The sequence below is a fragment of the Salmo salar genome, chromosome 22, assembly GCF_965601325.2.
Source record: "Salmo salar chromosome 22, fSalSal1, whole genome shotgun sequence".
NCBI lineage: Eukaryota > Metazoa > Chordata > Actinopteri > Salmoniformes > Salmonidae > Salmo > Salmo salar.
The window spans coordinates 61,872,781-61,889,505 of NC_138312.1; the positions used below are offsets into that span (position 1 = coordinate 61,872,781).

The 16,725-nt window shown below is 47.0% G+C and overlaps 1 protein-coding gene across 1 annotated transcript in view; it reads right to left on the minus strand.

The window, feature by feature from the left end:
* cenpp (centromere protein P) overlaps positions 1–16,725 on the minus strand; it is a 191,083-nt gene that overhangs the window by 107,977 nt on the left and 66,381 nt on the right. The gene's annotated exons all lie outside the window — the stretch shown is intronic.

The following is a 16,725-nucleotide window of genomic DNA, read 5'->3' on the forward strand; positions in this document are numbered from 1 at the left end:
TCCTAGGAGTGTCATCTGATGGAGATTGACAAAGGTTAGTGCATAATTCTAGCTGGTTTCTGCTTTTGGTGACGCCTGACCTTGAATTGAAAATGGATGTTTGTACTTTTGTGGCTATGTACTGTCCTAACATAATCTAACTTTATGCTTTTGCCGTAAAGCCTCTTTGAAAATCGAACAATGTGGTTAGATTAAGGAGATGTTTATCTTTTAAATTGTGTAAAATAGTTGATTGTTTGAGAAATTGAAATTATTAGATTTTTGATGTTTTGAATTTCCAGCCTTGTTAGCAATCCCGACTCGGGGTTCATTGCTAACCTGTAGCCCCAACAGGTTTTAAACAGCTTGGAAAATTCCAGAAAATGATGTCATTGCTTTAGACGCTTCTGATGGGCTAATTGACATCATTTGAGTCAATTGGAGGTGTACCTGTGGATTTATTTCAAGGCCTACCTTCAAACTGAGTGCCTCTTTGCTTGACATCATGGGAAAATCAAAAGAAATCAGCCAAGACCTCAGAAAAAAATGGTAGACCTCCACAAGTCTGGTTCATCCTTGGTAGCAATTTCCAAAAGCCTGAAGGTACCACGTTCATCTGTACAAACAATAGTACGCAAGTATAAACCCCATGGGACCAAGCAGCCGTCATACCACTCAGGAAGGAGACTCGTTCTGTCTCCTAGAGATGAACGTACTTTGGTGCGAAAAGTGCAAATCAACAACAGCAAAAGGACCTTGTGAAGATGCTGGAGGAAACAGGTACAAAAGTATCTATATCCACAGTCAAACGAGTACTATATCGACATAACCTGAAAGGCCACTCAGCAAGGAAGAAGCCACTGCTTCAAAACCGCCATTAAAACCCGGACTATGGTTTGCAACTGCACATGGGGATAAAGATCGTACTTTTTGGAGAAATGTCCTCTGGTCTGATGAAACAAAAATAGAACTGCTTGGCCATAATGACCATCGTTACGTTTGGAGGAAAAAGGGGGAAGCTTGCAAGCCGAAGAATACCATCCCAACCTTCACAAAATAGATGGCATCATGAGGCAGGAAAATTATGTGGATATATTGAAGCAACATCTCAAGACATCAGTCAGGAAGTTAAAGCTTGGTCGCAAATGGGTCTTCCAAATGGACAATGACCCCAAGCATACTTCCAAAGTTGTGGCAAAATGGCTTAAGGACAACAAAGTCAAGGTATTGGAGTGGCCATCACAAAGCCCTATAGAAAAATTGTGGGCAGAACTGAAGAAGTGTGTGCGAGCAAGGAGGCCTACAAACCTGACTCAGTTACACCAGCTCTGTCAGGAGAAATGGGCCAAAAATTCACGCAACTTATTGTGGGAAGCTTGAAGGAAGGCTCCCCGAAACGTCTGACCCAAGTTAAACAATGTAAATGGAAATGCTACCAAATACTAATTGAGCGATGTAAACTTCTGACCCACTGGGAATGTGATGAAAGAAATAAAAGCTGAAATAAATCATTCTCTCTACTATTATTCTGACATTTCACATTCTTAAAATAAAGTGGTGATCCTAACTGATCTAAAACAGGGAATTTTTACCAGGATTAAATGTGAGGAATTGTGAAAAACTGAGTTGAAATGTATTTGGCTGAGGTGCGTGTAAACTTCCAATATCAACTGTACATGTTTATTATATAGCCTTTACCTTCTACACATTTAGGATACATTCTAGGACTTACATTCTACAATTAGGGTATATTTACCATAACAATCTAGGCTTAAGACTTAAATTCTACATTGGTTTTTAGGTTTTTTTCGTACTACATTTACTTTAATATTTCAAGCATCACATTCAACATTGATATTCTGGTCTTTACATATTTCTATTCAAAGACAATATCCTGAATTTCATCCTGTGTAGCATGATGAGTCAACAAACTGATCCTCCTGGGATGCATCTGAAACAGGATGTACTGGAACAGCATCTGGGGAGCAGCTGTCTCCACCCCCCAACTCAACTAGGAGATCTGTAGTCGGTCTCAACTAGGAGATCTCTTATTAAACCTCTACCTTGACTTGAACACCTCTACCTAAACGGCCACCAACTACGACCAGAGCCATATGTTAAGACAGTTTGGCCAGGTTATGAAACGGACGCTAATGTTAACGCTTTAATTCTACAAATGTTGGTGATGTAACAAGCAAAACAGAGCAGAGAATTTAACATCTCTGACAGTTCTCTATGAAATGACCTGCTGTAAACAAGCAAAACAGAGCAGAGAATTTGGGATGTTTTTATTGATTAACATTCGGGATAATGTGTATCCAAGACTTCACTGTGTTGTAGTGTCAATAAATTCCATATTTGCTTTCACTGGACATCTTCATAGGTTTAAAAAATTATTCGAAATAAACAGCAGAACGTGGAAGCATCAATTATCACTTAGCAACGGCTATGGAGGAGGAAGTGGCACTCTCGGAACATTCAGACAGAAACCGCATTGGTTCTACAGCTATCCTCTTTCCCTGACCGCTGGCTACGTCCCTTCCGTCTTCAAGAGAGCGAGAGTTGCACCCCTTCTCAAAAAACCTACACTTGATCCCTCCGATGTCAACAACTACAGACCAGTATCCCTTCTTTCTTTTCTCTCCAAAACTCTTGAGCGTGCCGTCCTTGGCCAGCTCTCCTGCTATCTCTCTCAGAATGACCTTCTTGATCCAAATCAGTCAGGTTTCAAAACTGGTCATTCAACTGAGACTGCTCTTCTCTGTGTCACGGAGGCTCTCCGCACTGCTAAAGCTAACTCTCTCTCCTCTGCTCTCATCCTTCTAGACCTATCTGCTGCCTTTGATACTGTGAACCATCAGATCCTCCTCTCCACCCTCTCCGAGTTGGGCATCTCCGGTGCGGCTCACTCTTGGATTGCGTCCTACCTGACAGGTCGCTCCTACCAGGTGGCGTGGCGAGAATCCGTCTCCGCACCACGTGCTCTCACCACTGGTGTCCCCCAGGGCTCAGTTCTAGGCCCTCTCCTATTCTCGCTATACACCAAGTCACTTGGCTCTGTCATATCCTCACATGGTCTCTCCTATCATTGCTACGCAGACGATACACAATCTTCTCCTTTCCCCCTTCTGATAACCAGGTGGCGAATCGCATCTCTGCATGTCTGGCAGACATATCAGAGTGGATGACGGAAAATATATGGCATCATGAGGCAGGAAAATTATGTGGATATATTGAAGCAACATCTCAAGACATCAGTCAGGAAGTTAAAGCTTGTCTGGCAGACATATACACCTCAAGCTGAACCTCGGCAAGACGGAGCTGCTCTTCCTCCCGGGGAAGGACTGCCCGTTCCATGATCTCGCCATCACGGTTGACAACTCCATTGTGTCCTCCTCCCAGAGTGCTAAGAGCCTTGGCGTGACCCTGGACAACACCCTGTCGTTCTCCGCTAACATCAAGGCGGTGACCCCATCCTGTAGGTTCATGCTCTACAACATTCGCAGAGTACGACTCTGCCTTACACAAGAAGCGGTGCAGGTCCTAATCCAGGCACTTGTCATCTCCCGTCTGGATTACTGCAACTCGCTGCTGGCGGGGCTCCTTGCCTGTGCCATTAAATCCTTACAACTCATCCAGAACGCCGCAGCCCGTCTGGTGTTCAACCTTCCCAAGTTCTCTCACGTCACCCTGCTCCTCCACTCTCTCCACTGGCTTCCAGTTGACGCTCACATCTGCTACAAGACCATGGTGCTTGCCTACGGAGCTGTGAGGGGAACGGCACCTCCGTACCTTCAGGCTCTGATCAGTCCCTACACCCAAAGAAGGGCACTGCGTTCATCCACCTCTGGCCTGCTCGCCTCCCTACCTCTGCGGAAGCACAGTTCCCGCTCAGCCCAGTCAAAACTGTTCGCTGCTCTGGCACCCCAATGGTGGAAGAAGCTCCCTCACGACGCCAGGACAGCGGAGTCAATCACCCCCTTCCGGAGACACCTGAAACCCCACCTCTTTAAGGAATACCTGGGATAGGATAAAGTAATCCTTCTAACCCACCCCCCCCCCAAAAAAAGATATAGATGTACTATTGTAAAGTGGTTGTTCCACTGGATATCATAAGGTGAATGCACCAATTTGTAAGTCGCTCTGGATAAGAGCGTCTGCTAAATGACGTAAATGTAAATGTGACTGTTTAGGCATATCTTGTCATAACTTCTTTTGGTTTTCATTTTCTTTCATCACCCGGCCTTGTTCCCCATTACCCGCCCTTGTTCCCTATTACCCGCCCTTGTTCCTCATTACCCCTCCTTGTTCCCCATTACCCCTCCTTGTTCCTCATTACCCGCCCTTCCTCATTACTACTGCCAGATACACATTTTAGAATCTCCTGAAAGTGCCACAAGATGGCGCTTTAATGTGTCCTTACTACAAAATCCTACTTTCTGTCAACAATTTGCTGGGAGCCCAAATCTCTCTGCATGAACTTAAAAAGGGCATTGGATAACAGGAATAAAGGGCATTGGATAACATGAATAAAGGGCATTGGATAACATGAATAAAGGACATTGGATAACATGAATAAAGGGCATTGGATAACATGAATAAAGGGCATTGGATAACATGAATAAAGGGCATTGGATAACATGAATAAAGGGCATTGGATAACATGAAATAAAGGACATTGGATAACATGAATAAAGGGCATTGGATAACATGAATAAAGGGCATTGGACAACATGAAATAAAGGGCATTGGATAACATGAATAAAGGGCATTGGATATCATGAATAAAGGGCATTGGATAACATGAATAAAGGCAAATCACCTGATTGGAACGGTACTTCTCCTGAGGTCTATTTAACATTCTGGGATCAATTAGGTCCATTGTTACTTAAAATTATTAACACAGCCGTTCACAAAGGTTCATTTGGAAGGGATATAAATACCAAACTAATTTCGCTTTTATTTAAAAAAAAAGGTAACGACACCACCGGATGTTCTCACTATCGCCCCCTATCTTTCATAAACACAGATATTAAACCATTTTCTAAAACGGTCGTCCAATCTCAAAAACGTACTTACCCAAATTGGTACATCCAGACCAAAGCGGGTTTGTTAAAAAAATTATTATGATACCCTCTGTCTATTACATATCTTACATGCTTCATCAGAAACCAAAAAGGTCCTACGGCAGTTCTATTTCTCGACTCAGAAAAAACTGGAATGGTCATACTGTATCTTTGGTTGGTTTTGGAACATGTGTGACATGGCTCCAATTTCAATAATATGATTAAAATACTATATGTCAATCCCTCAGTCATAGTAATAAAACAGGCAATACCTGCTCTGTTCCATTCAGAATAACTAGAAGTAGCAGGCAAGGTGATCCCATCTCACCTCTGTTATTTTTTTTTTATTATTGTCTATGGAGCCCCCTGCCCAGGCAATTTGACAACCAATACCTCTCAATTCTACAGATCGAGTCATTTCATTATACACTAACTATATATTACTTAATCTAGACAATTCCTCCCAAACGGTTTGAAGATCATAGCAGAATTCTTCTCTCTCAACTTCCCCCCCAAAACATTTTTTTTAAATCGAACCAAATCTACCCTACTGCCTCTCAAGACCCCGATGGAGGATTCCATCCATTTATGGAATCCCAATTGTTTCCTATTTTAAATATTGAGGAATAGATACATTACCTTTTTTAGATAAAACCATCGTCAGAAACTTTAACAAAATGCACAAATCAATTCAATCCGACCTCAGTAGATAGACTAATATCCAAGTGGCTTTAACCGGCATAATATCTATTGTCAAAATGAATATATTGCCACGGCTGAATTTCTGTAGTTCAATGCTTCCCTTGTCTCCCACTTCGTGCTATTGAGGAAAAATCCATAGTGTGGTTTCTAAATGTATATGGTAAGGTAAGCGTTCCCGGATAAAATGAACAAACGTACAAAAGAGAAAGACATAGGAGGACTAACTGTACCAAACGTTAAATTGTATTTCCAGGCACTAGCATTGCACTAGCGTTTAGACATGATTCTTCCACCACCTTGCTGAGTATAGAGAGACATATGGTGTCTCCTATTGCCCTGGAAGAGGTGGTCTCCACTGATATCCCTTAAACAATGTAAGCTATGCTTTGGTTCTATTATTACTCACTCATCTCTATTTGGCGTAAAATTGAAAGACAAAGTAATTGGGAATGAAAATGACATGTCCATACGCTAATATTTCACAATAATGCCTTGGGATCTGAAGGGCGGTCTTTTGCATCTTTTGCATCCCCCCAATGGTCCAATTGTGGAATCCGTATCCTTGCCGATATCATGGACAGTAATGGTTTGAGAAAAGATTTGAAAGTCACATACACATTAACCAGGCAACTCCATTTTTCTATATTTACACCTATGCTAGCCTATGGAGTCCTTTGGGAAACCCAACTACCGAAACATCCAATTATGGGATTTATTACTAAATGATCTGGACTCCCAAAAGGACTGATCGCTAAGAATATAAAAACAACTTTTGGAAAGCTCATATTCTGAGCTAGCCAATAAAAAAGTATGGTCCACAGATCTAAGTGAACAACACTTTATAACTGAAACAGAATATGGAAAAATATGACCTTGGCATCCCGTAATCCAACCCATTGACTTATACATTCAGTTTGACGATGAAATTGTCCCCAACTCCCAACTGTTCACTATGTCCCTTAAATCAGGTAGGCACATTCCTTCATATGATGTAGGAGTGCCCTGCAGTTAAATGGTTCTGGGACCAAGTTACACAATTCATTTCAAAGTGCATGAAGTTAAATATTCAATGCTTTGCATCTACTATGTTACTTAACAATGAATGCTCCTTGAATCTCTCAATAAATCAGAGACGATTAACTGCAGTGCATGAGGTGTCACTACAGACACGTGTTAGATCCCAGGCTGTGTCACAGCCAGCCGTGACTGGGAAACCCAGGAGGCGGCGCACAATTGGCCCAGCGTTGTCCGGGTTAGGGGAGCGTTTGGCCGGTTGGGATTTCCTTATCCCATCGCGCTCTAGCGACTCCTTGTGGCGGGCCGGGCGCCTGCAAGCAGACTTCGGTCGCCAGCTGGAAGGTGTTTCCTCCAACCCATTGGTGCCGCTGGCTTCCGGGTTAAGCGAGCAGTGTGTCAAGAAGCACTGCGGCTTGGCAGGGCCGTATTTCGGAGGACCGCCTCTCCCGAGTCCGTATGGGAGCTGAAGCAATGGGACAAGACTGTAACTACCAATTGGATATCACAAAATTGGGGAGAAAAAGGGGTAAAAGTATCAACAAAAATAAATAATGAGAAAAGCCTTCTTGAACATGTGAACTTTCATGTGCCTTAATAACAAACTTGTAAATACGAATAAAATTGTTAAATTAAAAAGCCTAATTGGTTTAGCCACGGAAAAAGACAGGAACCTTACCGCTAGCCATGATTGGCTGAGATAATGAGTGGGCTGGACATGCCGAGAGATGAGTTCGGATTGGTCTGCCATGTAGCATGCTTCTGTCTATAACATGAGCAGCTCAGTATGTGCAGGTCATCCTTTCTAGCACTGCTTTTTTGAAAGACATCACGAATAACTGTGATAATATTGCTAATGCTCTCCACTTTCTGGAGGACCGATATCTGAAATCAGAAGAATGCCCGGTGGAAGCAGAGTATTATAGCTAAGGAGATGGAGAAATTCAGCCGTTTTGATTGCAAATATATGCCGACGGAGTCGAAAAGAGAACACACAAAGGCTGTTGCATAAAACACCTGTCTGCGGATTACATCTTCAAACTAAGGGCAACCACGGCATCCGTGACAGAGAGGGAAAAGCGTTCATCCATGTATACGGGTAAGAGAGTTTAGCTAGCTACATTTTCAGATATTATACGTTTCAAATTTTGTCAGAAAGTCATTTTCATTGCAAGTTAGCTAACGTTACGTGTATGATCTTATTCATAGTAATATTATTCTTATCTCAGAGCCATTTGCATTGCTAGTTATAGCCTAATGTTAGCTAGCTAGCTAACATTGAACCTAGTTGGTTAGCTTTAGCTACCTGTAGATTCATGCAGTGTAGTAACATTATGAGTTGTGATTATGGTTCATTGTTTAGCTAGCTAGCTACATGTCTAAAGAAAAGACTATGTAAGTAACCATTTCACTGACAGACTATTCATACCAATAACACTGACAGACTATTCACACCAGAAAACATCAAAGACATGAAGCAGCAGCTTGTGTCACATTGGACAAGTACACACGGTGAATCTGTCCAATAATAATTGTCAATTCATGGATAATGTGGTGAAACGTTAAAAAGGAAAGTTAGAAACCATAACTAAGTTAGCGTGTAAAGGCCAGGCTGATTCACAGTGATGTATCATAGATATGCTCTGTCAGTCATTGTTTGCCTGACGACTCACACTAAATTAGTCATGTCTATGATACATCACCGTGAATCAGCCTGCTCTGCCAGTCGTTGTTTGCCTGACAAGTCACACTAAATTCTTCCGCTGCTGTCGTGCGCTACATACTTTGGTCTGAGACTACAATCATTGAAAGTCGTTTCGGTGATGTCGTTTATGGTGAAAACAAAGTCATCGGCGATTGGATGATCTCTAACCAACAGTATCAAACCACAGTATCAAAGCCAATTACTTCACCCACGTGTGTTCTGGCGCTGGCCCAACCCATCGGTTTCTGGGACCAATCAGACGAACCAAATGTGTTCGAATTCTAGAAGGGTCGGGGAGTGAGACAAATCCAGACTCAGTGTGGAGAAGAAAAAAAACTTGCATCCGTGGGCGTGTTCTTACGTAGCAATGAGTCTGGGTAGCCAGACCAAGTGGTTGTACCCTGGCCTTGCACTTGAGAGTCCAAGCAGTGTTTCTGAAATCTGGGATGCCAGGTCTGCTTCAGACCTGGGTTCAAATACTTCACCTGTAAAAAAACTGTAATATCTTATGTTTCACCGAGTCGTGGCTGAGCGACGACAAGGATAAAATACAGCCGGCGGGGTTTACACTGCGTCGGCAAGATAGAACAGCTGCCTCCGGTAAGACAAAGGGTGGCGGTCTGTGTATATTTGTAAACAACAGCTGGTGCACGAAATCTAATATTAAGGAAGTCTCAAGGTTTTGCTCGCATGAGATAGAGTATCTCATGACAAGCTGTAGACCACACTATTTACCAAGAGAGTTTATTTATATTTGTCGTAGCTGTCTATTTACCACTGCACTCAATTATTATTATTATTTTTCTCCTTTATTTAACTAGGCAAGTCAGTTAAGAACAAATTCTTATTTTCAATGACGGCCTAGGAACAGTGGGTTAACTACCTTGTTCAGGGGCAGAACGACAGATTTGTACCTTGTCAGCTCGGAGATTTGATCTTGCAACCTTTCTGTTACTAGTCCAACGCTCTAACCACAAGGCTACCTGCCGCCCGTAGAAGGCAACCTGCCGCTCTAAGGCCACAAGCAAACAGGAAAACACACATCCAGAGGCGGCGCTCCTAGTGGCCGGGGACTTTAATGCAGGGAAACCTACATCCGTTTTACCTCATTTCTACCAGCATGTTAAATGTGCAACCAGATCACCTTAACTTCACACACAGAGACACGTACAAAGCTATCCCTCGCCCTCCATTTGGCAAATCTGACCATAATTCTAGGTAGAGTTAAGCACCATTGACTTGGTCAATAAAGAAGTGGTCAGATGAAGCAGATGCTAAGCCACAGAACTGTTTTGCAAGCACAGACTGGAATATGTTCCAGGATTTTTCAGATGGCATTGACACCACATCAGTCACTGGCTTCATCAGTAAGTGTGTCAATGACGTCGTCCCCACTGTGACCGTACGTACATACCCCAACCAGAAGCCATGGATTACAGGCAACATCCGCACTGAGCTAAAGGGTAGAGCTGCCGCTTTCAAGGAGCGGGACTCTAACCCGGACGCTTATAAGAAATCCCGCTACGCCCTCAGACAAATCATCAATCAGGCAAAGCATCAATACAGGACTAAGATTGAATCGTACTACACCGGCTCCCACGCTCGTCCGACGCTCGTCATATATGGCAGGGCTTGCAAATTATTAGAGACTACAAAGAGAAGCACAGCCGCGAGCTGCCCAGTGACACGAGCCTACCAGACAAGCTAAATTACTTCTATGCTTGCTTCGATGCAAGCAACACTGAAGCATGCATGAGAGCATCAGCTGTTCTGGAAGACTGTATGATCATGCCCTCCGCAGCCGATGTGAGTAAGACCTAAAAACAGGTCAACATTCACAAGGCCGCAGGGCTTAGAGCATGCGCTGACCAACCGGCAAGTGTCTTCACTGACATTTTCAACCTGTCCCTGACCGAGTCTGTAATACCAAAATGTTTCAAGCAGACCACCATAGTCCCTGTGTCCATGAACACTAAGGTAACCTGCCTAAATGACTACCGACACATCTGTAGCCATGAAGTGCATCGAAAGGCTGGTCACGGCTCACATCAACATGTGTTGTATTCGGCGTATGTGACAAATAAAAATTTATTTGATTTGCTCGATTGAGCTTGCCTGTCAGTTTGGTGCAAATAGAATGGTCCCAAAACTGCAAACCCCTGCCCATCTGACACTCCAGGCAGAATTCAAATCGTACTTGAACTCAGGTCTTGTCTGCTTTAATGTTCTCCATATCTCACCTTCCCTGTCATGCAGTGAAATACCACCCTGATAGAGAAAAAGGTATGACAGAAAATGAGCAACAGTAAAAAAAAATGTATTTTCCGCTTTATTGGCACACTTGCCAGCATAGTGAATGTTTACAGATCCTTCATAAGTGCTACCACACTTTAACAGTAATTCCTCAGTTTCACTCCCCTTGTTTCCATTCCTTGAATGTTTATTTCTGGGGCCCCCTTTCCTTCTTGTCTTGAGGTGCCATAGAGGAGGAGTGTGTCTGCATGCGTGTGTTTCACATGTTTTCCATTTAACATTTTTCCCATTAGACCTTAAACTTCACTGCGACAAAGCGGTTATGTTTATAAAGGGGGGGGGGGGGGGGGGGGGGGTCTGTCTTATTTAATTTAAACCTGTCGTCTGGTGCCAATAACAATGCACAGTATTCACAGAACAGACCCAGAGAGGATACTGTATACCTTGCCATATACAGCTCTGGGGAAGCAGTCCTAGTACATCTATCTACCTTCCAGGTTCCAGCAGCTGGATACAGCTCAGCAGTGAGACTATAGGGCTCCATAGGAGGGGACTCTATTAAAACCCCTCTCCTAGGAGGGGACTCTATTAAAAACCCCTAGAATCTATTAAAACCCCTCTCCTAGGAGGGGACTCTATTAAAACCCCTCTCCTGGGGGGGACTCTGTTAAAACCCCTCTCCTAGGGGGGGACTCTGTTAAAACCCCTCTCCTAGGGGGGGACTCTGTTAAAACCCCTCTCCTAGGGGGGGACTCTGTTAAAACCCCTCTCCTAGGAGGGGACTCTATTAAAACCCCTCTCCTAGGGGGGGACTCTTAAAACCCCTCTCCTAGGAGGGGACTCTATTAAAACCCCTCTCCTAGGAGGGGACTCTGTTAAAACCCCTCTCCTAGGAGGGGACTCTATTAAAACCCCTCTCCTAGGAGGGGACTCTGTTAAAACCCCTCTCCTAGGAGGGGACTCTATTAAAACCCCTCTCCTAGGAGGGGACTCTATTAAAAACCCCTCTCCTAGGAGGAGACTCTATTAAAACCCCTCTCCATAGGAGGGGACTCTGTTAAAAACCCCTCTCCTAGGAGGGGACTCTATTAAAAACCCCTAGACTCTATTAAAACCCCTCTCCTAGGAGGGGACTCTATTAAAAACCCTCTCCTGGGGGGGACTCTGTTAAAACCCCTCTCCTAGGAGGGGACTCTGTTTAAAACCCCTCTCCTAGGGGGGGACTCTGTTAAAACCCCTCTCCTAGGGGGGGACTCTGTTAAAACCCCTCTCCTAGGGGGGGACTCTGTTAAAACCCCTCTCCTAGGAGGGGACTCTGTTAAAACCCCTCTCCTAGGAGGGGACTCTATTAAAACCCCTCTCCTAGGAGGGGACTCTGTTAAAACCCCTCTCCTAGGAGGGGACTCTATTAAAACCCCTCTCCTAGGAGGGGACTCTATTAAAAACCCCTCTCCTAGGAGGAGACTCTATTAAAACCCCTCTCCATAGGAGGGGACTCTATTAAAACCCCTAGACTCTATTAAAACCCCTCTCCTAGGAGGGGACTCTGTTAAAAACCCCTCTCCTAGGAGGGGACTCTGTTAAAACCCTTCTCCTAGGAGGGGACTCTATTAAAACCCCTCTCCTAGGAGGGGACTCTGTTAAAACCCCTCTCCTAGGAGGGGACTCTATTAAAACCCCTCTCCTAGGAGGGGACTCTATTAAAACCCCTCTACTCTGTGGAAACACATACTGTTAAACTTAAGGAGACTTGAGCCAGTGTTTATTGTAGTCATTGGTATTTTGTTTCCTCCTCTCTACTGCAAATTTCCTGTTATGGAAGTGACCTGCCTGACAATACCCTCGCTGTCCTCCCATTCGCTGCCTGACAATGCCCTCGCTGCCCTCCCATTCGCTGCCTGACAATACCCTCGCTGTCCTCCCATTCGCTGCCTGACAATACCCTCACTGCCCTCCTATTCGCTGCCTGACAATACCCTCGCTGTCCTCCCATTCGCTGCCTGACAATACCCTCGCTGCCCTCCCATTCGCTGCCTGACAATACCCTCGCTGTCCTCCCATTCGCTGCCTGACAATACCCTCACTGCCCTCCCATTCGCTGCCTGACAATACCCTCACTGCCCTCCTATTCGCTGCCTGACAATGCCCTCACTGCCCTCCCATTCGCTGCCTGACAATACCCTCGCTGCCCTCCCATTCGCTGCCTGACAATACCCTCGCTGTCCTCCCATTCGCTGCCTGACAATACCCTCGCTGTCCTCCCATTCGCTGCCTGACAATACCCTCACTGCCCTCCCATTCGCTGCCTGACAATACCCTCGCTGTCCTCCCATTCGCTGCCTGACAATACCCTCGCTGCCCTCCCATTCGCTGCCTGACAAAACCCTCGCTGCCCTCCCATTCGCTGCCTGACAATACCCTCGCTGTCCTCCCATTCGCTGCCTGGGGAATGAATACAGTGACAGTCCCAAATAGCAGCCTATTACCCCATAGGACTCTCCTCAAAAGTTTCATTTAACCTTTATTTAACTAGGCAAGTCAGTTAAGAACAAATTCTTATTTACAATGATGGCCTACCGGGGAACAGTGGGTTAACTGCCTTGTTCAGGGGCAGAACGAAAGATTTTGTACCTTGTCAACTCGGGGGATTCGATCTTGCAACCTCTCGGTTACTAGCCCAACACTCTAACCACTAGGCTACCTGCCGCCCCTCCACTCTAACCACTAGGCTACCTGCCGCCCCTCCACTCTAACCACTAGGCTACCTGCCGCCCCTCCACTCTAACCACTAGGCTACCCTGCCACCCCTCCACTCTAACCACTAGGCTACCTGCCGGCCCTCCACTCTAACCACTAGGCTACCTACCCCCCCTACACTCTAACCACTAGGCTACCCTGCCGCCCCTCCACTCTAACCACTAGGCTACCCTGCCGCCCCTCCACTCTAACCACTAGGCTACCCTGCCGCCCCTCCACTCTAACCACTAGGCTACCCTGCCGCCCCTCCACTCTAACCACTAGGCTACCCTGCCGCCCCTTCACTCTAACCACTAGGCTACCTGCCTCCCCTCCACTCTAACCACTAGGCTACCCTGCCGCCCCTCCACTCTAACCACTAGGCTACCCTGCCGCCCCTCCACTCTAACCACTAGGCTACCTGCCTCCCCTCCACTCTAACCACTAGGCTACCCTGCCGCCCCTCCACTCTAACCACTAGGCTACCCTGCCGCCCCTCCACTCTAACCACTAGGCTACCCTGCCGCCCCTCCACTCTAACCACTAGGCTACCCTGCCGCCCCTCCACTCTAACCACTAGGCTACCCTGCCGCCCCTTCACTCTAACCACTAGGCTACCTGCCTCCCCTCCACTCTAACCACTAGGCTACCCTGCCGCCCCTCCACTCTAACCACTAGGCTACCCTGCCGCCCCTCCACTCTAACCACTAGGCTACCTGCCTCCCCTCCACTCTAACCACTAGGCTACCTGCCGCCCCTCCACTCTAACCACTAGGCTACCTGCCGCCCCTCCACTCTAACCACTAGGCTACCTGCCGCCCCTCCACTCTAACCACTAGGCTACCTGCCGCCCCTCCACTCTAACCACTAGGCTACCTGCCGCCCCTCCACTCTAACCACTAGGCTACCCTGCCGCCCCTCCACTCTAACCACTAGGCTACCTGCCGCCCCTCCACTCTAACCACTAGGCTACCCTGCCGCCCCTCCACTCTAACCACTAGGCTACCCTGCCGCCCCTCCACTCTAACCACTAGACTACCCTGCCTCCCCTCCACTCTAACCACTAGGCTACCTGCCGCCCCTCCACTCTAACCACTAGACTACCCTGCCGCCCCTCCACTCTAACCACTAGGCTACCTGCCTCCCCTCCACTCTAACCACTAGGCTACCTGCCGCCCCTCCACTCTAACCACTAGGCTACCTGCCGCCCCTCCACTCTAACCACTAGGCTACCTGCCGCCCCTCCACTCTAACCACTAGGCTACCTGCCGCCCCTCCACTCTAACCACTAGGCTACCTGCCGCCCCTCCACTCTAACCACTAGGCTACCTGCCGCCCCTCCACTCTAACCACTAGGCTACCTGCCGCCCCTCCACTCTAACCACTAGGCTACCCTGCCGCCCCTCCACTCTAACCACTAGGCTACCTGCCGCCCCTCCACTCTAACCACTAGACTACCCTGCCGCCCCTACAGTCTAACCACTAGGCTACCTGCCGCCCCTCCACTCTAACCACTAGACTACCCTGCCGCCCCTACACTCTAACCACTAGGCTACCTGCCGCCCCTCCACTCTAACCACTAGGCTACCTGCCGCCCCTCCACTCTAACCACTAGACTACCCTGCCGCCCCTCCACTCTAACCACTAGACTACCTGCCTCCCCTCCACTCTAACCACTAGGCTACCTGCCGCCCCTCCACTCTAACCACTAGACTACCCTGCCGCCCCTCCACTCTAACCACTAGACTACCTGCCTCCCCTCCACTCTAACCACTAGACTACCCTGCCGCCCCTCCACTCTAACCACTAGGCTACCTGCCTCCCCTCCACTCTAACCACTAGGCTACCTGCCTCCCCTCCACTCTAACCACTAGGCTACCCTGCCACCCCTCCACTCTAACCACTAGACTACCCTGCCGCCCCTCCACTCTAACCACTAGGCTACCCTGCCGCCCCTCCACTCTAACCACTAGACTACCCTGCCGCCCCTCCACTCTAACCACCTGCTAGACCAAAGTATTATTATTTAATTATTTGTATTTATTTTTTTATTTGTTATTTTTCTCCCAAATATCGTGATTCCGATCTTGTCTCATCGCGGCGACTCCCTCAACGGACTGAGGAGATGCGAAGGGTCAAGACATGCGTTCGGAACTCCAGGCTGCAGCGACGCCACAACACAGCGACGCAGTGTCTTAGACCGCGCGGCTAATTAATTATTCTAAAGGAAATAAATACTAACTTCATCACTTTCTAAAAACTGTGAGATCCTTCCAATTCTAATCTCATAAATCCATTTTGTAAGGATAATAACGTGCCATTTCTAATAAGATAATGTCCCGTTACTCAGACCAGAGCTGGGAACCGACCAGATTTGAAAAACAGCTTGTAAAAGTAGATACTAAATAAATCAGTTATTGCTGGAGCTATTACTAAAAGGTGCCACAGCCATTCCCAACACCACACACACACACACACACACACACACACACACACACACACACACTTTACCAAGACCACCACAGACTCCCATTCCACTCAACTAAATACTTGTGGTTATCAGCCAGAACTCCAGAGTTTCACAGTAAAAGTGATTAAGCTTTTTGAGCATTGTAATGCTGCATATTTTTCTGTGCTAGCAGCAGCAGAGAGCACCACCAGACTAGCAGCAGCAGAGAGCACCACCAGACTAGCAGCAGCAGAGAGCACCACCAGACTAGCAGCAGCAGAGAGCACCACCAGACTAGCAGCAGCAGCAGCAGAGAGCACCACCAGACTAGCAGCAGCAGCAGCAGAGAGCACCACCAGACTAGCAGCAGCAGCAACAGAGAGCACCACCAGACTAGCAGCAACAGAGAGCACCACCAGACTAGCAGCAGCAGCAGCAGAGAGCACCACCAGACTAGCAGCAGCAGCAACAGAGAGCACCACCAGACTAGCAGCAGCAGAGAGCACCACCAGACTAGCAGCAGCAGAGAGCACCACCAGACTAGCAGCAGCAGCAGAGAGCACCACCAGACTAGCAGCAGAGAGCACCACCAGACTAGCAGCAGCAGAGAGCACCACCAGACTAGCAGTAGCAGCAGCAGAGAGCACCACCAGACTAGCAGCAGCAGCAGCAGAGAGCACCACCAGACTAGCAGCAGCAGCAGAGAGCACCACCAGACTAGCAGCAACAGCAACAGAGAGCACCACCAGACTAGCAGCAGCAGCAGCAGAGAGCACCACCAGACTAGCAGCAACAGAGAGCACCACCAGACTAGCAGCAGC